The sequence below is a fragment of the Marmota flaviventris genome, chromosome 1 (assembly GCF_047511675.1).
Source record: "Marmota flaviventris isolate mMarFla1 chromosome 1, mMarFla1.hap1, whole genome shotgun sequence".
Lineage (NCBI taxonomy): Eukaryota > Metazoa > Chordata > Mammalia > Rodentia > Sciuridae > Marmota > Marmota flaviventris.
The window spans coordinates 12967155-12973235 of NC_092498.1; the positions used below are offsets into that span (position 1 = coordinate 12967155).

Below are 6081 nucleotides of genomic sequence, written 5' to 3' on the forward strand. Positions count from 1 at the left end.
GATGGACATATTCTTAATCATGATTTTGGTTATGATTGCAATGGGGTGTGCTGTTATCAATATTTGGCAAAAGTCTACTGATTAGCTTGAGTATGTTACTCCTTATTTTACCTTAGTAAATAATTAATATGAACTAAATAAGTGAATCATGTGATACATGCAAGTTATGTACGAAAATATGCTTGTATTCTGTTTTTTAATTTAAACATTTTTCAAAAATATAAACAAACATGTACATACATATATTACACAAAATACTTTGACTATAAAAGTGTTCAGGATTGAAATATACAACATAAAAATTTAGCATCAAAATAAGCCACATTAACAAGTTGGAGAAAATACACCTGAGCATTGATTGCTGAATTAAAGTTGTAGACAAACAGAAACTTAGGAAAAAATCCACAAGGCTGCTGGACTCATTCATAAATTGCTCTAAATGTCAAAACTTAGGGAACTAGTCTCCATCAGTCTCACCAATCAATCATTCATTTGAGCTTTCATCCATTCATCAGCCGTAAACTGACATTTTACCAACAAGCTGCCTGCTCCCCTCTTCACACACAGGGCCCTGGGTGAGCAGGTGCTCACCTCTGGCAGCCTCATAGAGGTGCACAGTGTGCACCATAGACACTTGTGTTTTCTGTGTTCTTAGAATCCCAGCTGTAAGCCTCATGGTCTTGCAGAAAATGGGTCCCAGTTTAGAAATCATGCTTATGTGTGTGGACCTGTTCTGCAGGTCCCAAGGAGGAAGATGGGCTGGAGGAAGATAAAATGGTTGTCCAATATTATGCTGTAATACTTTGTAAGAAGAACATTAAGGTGATCATGTATTTTAATTCCAGCCAACACAATTAATAATCAAGGTCCTATTTCAAACTACCATAAGACTCAACACAGTTCTGTGAAGACTTAGTTTATTGTCTCTTTTTTATAATTCTCCCAATGTATTTTCTTCAGATCTAATGGTATTTTGGTGCCTCTAACAACATTTCCCCTCTCTGGATAGTTTATGGGTGTGTTTTAAGACTTGTTAATGAGATTTATTTAACAGGGTATGTTTGCTTGGGATCTAATGGAATTAAAAGTGACTTTCTGCAATGGAAGTAAACTAAGAAAATCCTAGATTATCTGCATTGTTCTTCTCCCTGGAAAAGAAAATATAATCTAAATTTCATGTTGAAGTGATTTTCTCTCCTTGAATCAATTACTAGAATATTCAATTGAGAAAGTGACATTGAATGTTATTTGTATGTCAGGACAACACACACACACACACACTAGTGAACCTAGCTCTCATATCCATGCTGCACGAGGTCCATGGGGTGGAGGCTGGCAGTCTTGGAGGGGCTTCAGGACAATGTTTTCTGCTGGCTGAGGCAGGGGCTCTGGAAGGAGAGTCCACCTGAACCCTGTGGCTGCACTTCTTGTGCAGAGAGCAGCTGGCTGTGCCCTGCTGTGGCTTCGCTGCTGGCACAGAGGTACAGGGAGGACTGGCTGGTGCTGGGGGACTCCAGGGTCAGGGGGAAATGCTCCTTCTGATCCCTGGAGACACTGGACCCTTGGGAGGCTTCTCCTTCAGCTGTGCTGCCAACACTGTCTGAGTAGTGCAGCAGCTTCAGCCCCTGTCCTGGGTCTTGTCGGTACCAGAACATTGCATAATGGTTCAGGTTCTGAGAACACTCCAGGGTTGTCTTTTTTCCCGTGTGTAGGATAAGGTGTCGGGGCCTCTGGGTGATCACAGCGTCCATGAGGCCTGTGGAGAGGGAGCCATAGGCAAAGTCAAGACTGAAAAAGTGTCTGTATCTGCAGAGGTTTGGGAAGTTGGGAGCCTGGACTTGGCAAAGCCATGACAGGGTTTTCCAGCAGCTGCAGAACTCACCTGTTCCCAGGAGACAAAGCGTCACACAGAAGAGTCTGGGGTTCATGCAGGTCCCCATGGAAAGGAGCTCTCCCAGCTAATGCTGTGACCACAGGATGACAGCTGGGGCTCTGAGGCTGCTCTCCAGTCACCTGAGAGGTGGGGCCCTCATGCCACTCCTCCACACCCTGTGGGTTCTCCCTGGCCCAGGGGCCTCCCCACTGGCTCAGGCAAATCAACCACTCCACTCATGGATGCTGCTGCTTAGCAAGAACTGGGGGACGGTGGGTGTGGCAGCAGTGCACTGAGTTGGGGCACCCCCACCTGTGGTTTCCCTCCTCCCTCTGGGGCAGTTTGTACTCCATCTGTAGCTGCCCTGACACCTGCAGCTGTCCTGCCTACATTCTTCAACTGTGCATCTCAGCTTAGAGGGACCTCCTACCCCTCCCAGCGATGTAGGTAGCTGAATAATAACTGAAAACTTCTCAACACCAACCTGATGTGGGACCCAAGTCCAGGCTGTTCTTAACCCTTCTCTTCCTAGGCTGCTCTCTCAGACGCTTCCTGAGATCACTGGAGCCCAATGGTCTCACAGTGCCATCTTGTGGCCAGGCAGTGATAAAGCGTCCACTCCAAAATTAGGATAGAATTCCAGAAGTAGTAATGGAAGTTTTAGGATCAACTTCCTTAAACCCTAATCCCAACGCTGATACTAATTCTGACTATTTCTTTCAGTTGCCACGCTTCATAAAACACCATCAGTCTTCACTCACAGACATGGCAGTTTTGATCTGAGATCTTCACCCTTCAAATTGTCTTCTAAATGCAGAGAAATAAAATGGGAGGAATGACAGGAAATAATATATAGTGTAAAACTATTAGTAAGAAAACACAGGAATTGAAGTGTAAGTTTCTTTACTCTATTACTCAAGATAAATAAAAAATGCCAAGAAATCCAGACCACCACAACCAAATGCCTGTCACTGTTAATTCAAAAGTATATATGAGCAAAGACCTGGGCATGTAATGAGGTCAACTTCAAGACAAAGTTAAATGGGTGAATGAAAAGTAGAATTAGAATGTAAGAAAAGGTGGGCTAACCTTAAGGCAACAATCACGTACGGAGCAGTATCTCATGGGGAAGGCAGTGGTGGGCAGAGGGAAGGGGGACCAAGTGCATCCTACACCAAGAAGGACTTGGACAATGCACACCTGCTGATGGGAGCAGCTGGGAGGGAGAGATGGTTCTGGAAGAAAAAGAGGAGTGGAGGGAGCTAAAGGCACATTGGTGCAATGCCAGGAGACTCTGTGCTGGATTATAGAGCTCATTCCAGGTCTGCTATGTCACCCAAAGAACTGTCTCCAGTTCCAAGCATCTGCTCCTGAGTCCCTGGCTCCACCCTGAGTTAGAATTGCTCCAAATCCTTGATTGTCCTAGGGTTTCCCTGACACAACTCCCTATTCCATTCTTGTTGAGAACCATCTTGAGGAGAATGATTTTCCCCATCTTTGAAATCAGCTCATAATGACAGAGACCTCTCATATGGGCAGATCATGTAGCTTTTAAACTGGACTAAAAGAGTTAGGTGTGGACAACTGCCCTTCAATGACCCCTCATTCTAGGATGCCTAACGTGATGCTCTGAAAGCTGCACAAGCTCTGCTGTGTGTCTCACTGTCCTGGCTGCCTATTGGGGGGAGAGCTGAGCTATTGAAATGACTGACTTCTGGATCCAAGGGAACCACAGAAACCTCCCCAAGAGCCGTAAGCAAATCCAGAGGCATTGCCCTCCAGATGGATGAGAACGCAGGATGAAACAGAAGGCAAAGCAAATGCTACAAAATGAAAGGAATCTCAGAAACCCAATCCTGCCCATCCTTGGAAGTCCTTCTGTGACCTCTTTCTACTCAAAGGCCAGCTGACGTCCTAGTCCACCACCTTCCCTTGAAGGTTGAAGAGCAAAGAAAGAACACTAGGTGTCTCAGAGCTGCAAAGAGAGAGAAGAATGAGTTTTGTGATCAGGAAGGAGGAGCTTGTGCTACACTGTGGCTGAGCTGCTGGCACAGAGGTACACAGCCGAGTCCCCAGGCTCTGTGAGCTTGGTTTCCAGAGTGGAGAAGGATCCCTGTGGCCTCTTAGCAGAGAACCGCTCACTGTGCATCCCTGACTTATCTGCTGCACATTCATACTGGAAAGACATCAGGAACTCCAGGCCTTGCCCCGTAGTCTGTTGGTACCACGGAAGGCCACTGTGTCCAGAAATTGGATCACACCTGAGAACTACATTCTTTCCTCTCTTTGTGACCCTGTGCCTGGGGGACTGGGAGACTCCAGGATGGGCGTGGTCTGTGGAGAAAGAAGATGGGCAGAGGATGAGGCATGCATCATGGTCAACACACCCACACCCACACATGCACATACACCCACGTGAAGGCACATATGTGCACCCACACACATACAATCAAACTGCTTGGTGTCCTAAGGACTCACCTGCTCCCAGGAGACAGAAGCCCACATAGAAAAGGAGCCTGGTGCCCATGGGAGTTCAGGATGGATGGAGACTCACCAAAGGAGGTCATTATAAGCAGCTGCAGAGGAGGAGGGCTGTCCCTTGTTATCACAGTGACATCATTTCCTCTATCTATCACCACAACCTGAAAACACGTGATGCACATTAGAGCATACTTGCATGACATGTTTAAATATTGATATACTTCTAGTTAACAAAAACCAAAGCATGGGTCAGCACTTTCTGCCTCAGTGCTATCGTATACCGAGATCTCATATTGTGTGTCCTCTCCGAAAGTCCAGAACAAGGGCTTTCTATTCATTTGTCTTTCAGTATGTCTTTCAATTTGTCTTTCATATTTTAATATGAAACTTAAATATGAAAATTTCTATATCTGTAGACATTCACAGTGACAGAACTATATATGTAGACTGCACACTCATTACAGATAAAGATAATCTATATTTTAGAATGGAAACTCCTGTGCCAACGAACAAATGATCTGCACAAATAAAAGTTAGGCTTTTGCTTGTTCAACAAGTTGCACTATTCCTAAACCCAGAGCAGACCACTTCACACACCCAGACTCACTCACTCTCACGCATTCTGAGCCCTGGGAACTGAAAGGTGAAAAACACTAGGACCCCAAGTCTTAATATCAAGGATTTGTTCTACCATTTGGGCAACTGAAGACAATTAAGCAGCTAAAGTACTCATTTTACTACTTAGTTCCAACTAATTCAGAGACATCGCAGTTGAGTCCACAATCCACGTGAAGCAGGTATATTCAGAAGCGGAGGATCTTGGAGACCACAGCAGGAGTGAGATGGGTGTGCCACCAGAGAAGCTTTCCTCATCTGGAAACATCTTTCCAGAATGGTCTGGGTGACAGCTGGTCAAGAGGCGTTTATGTAGAATTAGCAGACAGAAACAAAACAGCCACCCCCACATGTGGAAGTTCCTTGTGGTTAGACAGGGAGACAAGGTGACAGTTACAAAAGTGTGCACAGACCACAAGGTCCTCTTACTTCTGTACTCTGTCTAGCTTTCCTCCCAATGTCCACACAGGCAGGCTATGGAGCCCCACACAGAGGCAGCTGCTTCCCCAGAAGCAGGTTTCCATGCACTTTGGCTCCTGTGCGAGTCCCACCAGGCGGCTGGGTGTGCTCTGAACCCTCTTCCCTGCAACCCCAGGGCCAGATCCTGTACCAGAATTCCAAGAGCACTGACTGCTGGCCATCCCTTGACCTTTGACTTCTCCCTTCCAGACCTGCTCTGCCTCAGCTCTGCCCACATTTGTGTTAGGCCTAATTTCTCTGATAAACCTCTTCCCACAGTGCTTCTAGCAAGTCTGTTGCACCGATGGAAACTTGTTGGTACCAGAAATGGTTCCAAGGAAAGAAGACTTTAAGGACAGAATTCTGAAAGTGTCTTTCAGATCTGATTAAATTGTTTGTGGACAAAGAGGTTGAAGAAGAGAACATGCATCTGGAGGAATCTGTCACTGAAGCCACAGAAGAAAACCTTGAGCCAGGAGGGGTGTCTAGGGGCAGAGACTGCTCATCAACTGCATGCCCACTGTGACCAAGCATCAAAGGGTGTGACTTCTCTCAGTTAACGCTGGACCTCTGCCAGGGTAGAGTGTGACCTAGGGTGCCTCTGTTATTGGTCCATCCATCCATTCAGTGGATCATTTACTCATCCCTTCTCA

The 6081-nt window shown here is 45.9% G+C and overlaps 1 long non-coding RNA gene across 1 annotated transcript; it reads right to left on the minus strand.

The window, feature by feature from the left end:
* Positions 1-1287: 1287 nt before the first annotated feature.
* On the minus strand, positions 1288-4405 carry LOC114082547 (uncharacterized). The gene is made up of 3 exons (XR_011706436.1): positions 4352-4405; positions 1883-4207; positions 1288-1756 (listed from the first exon to the last, which is right to left on the minus strand). It is a non-coding gene; the product is annotated as an uncharacterized lncRNA (long non-coding RNA).
* Positions 4406-6081: the final 1676 nt, after the last annotated feature.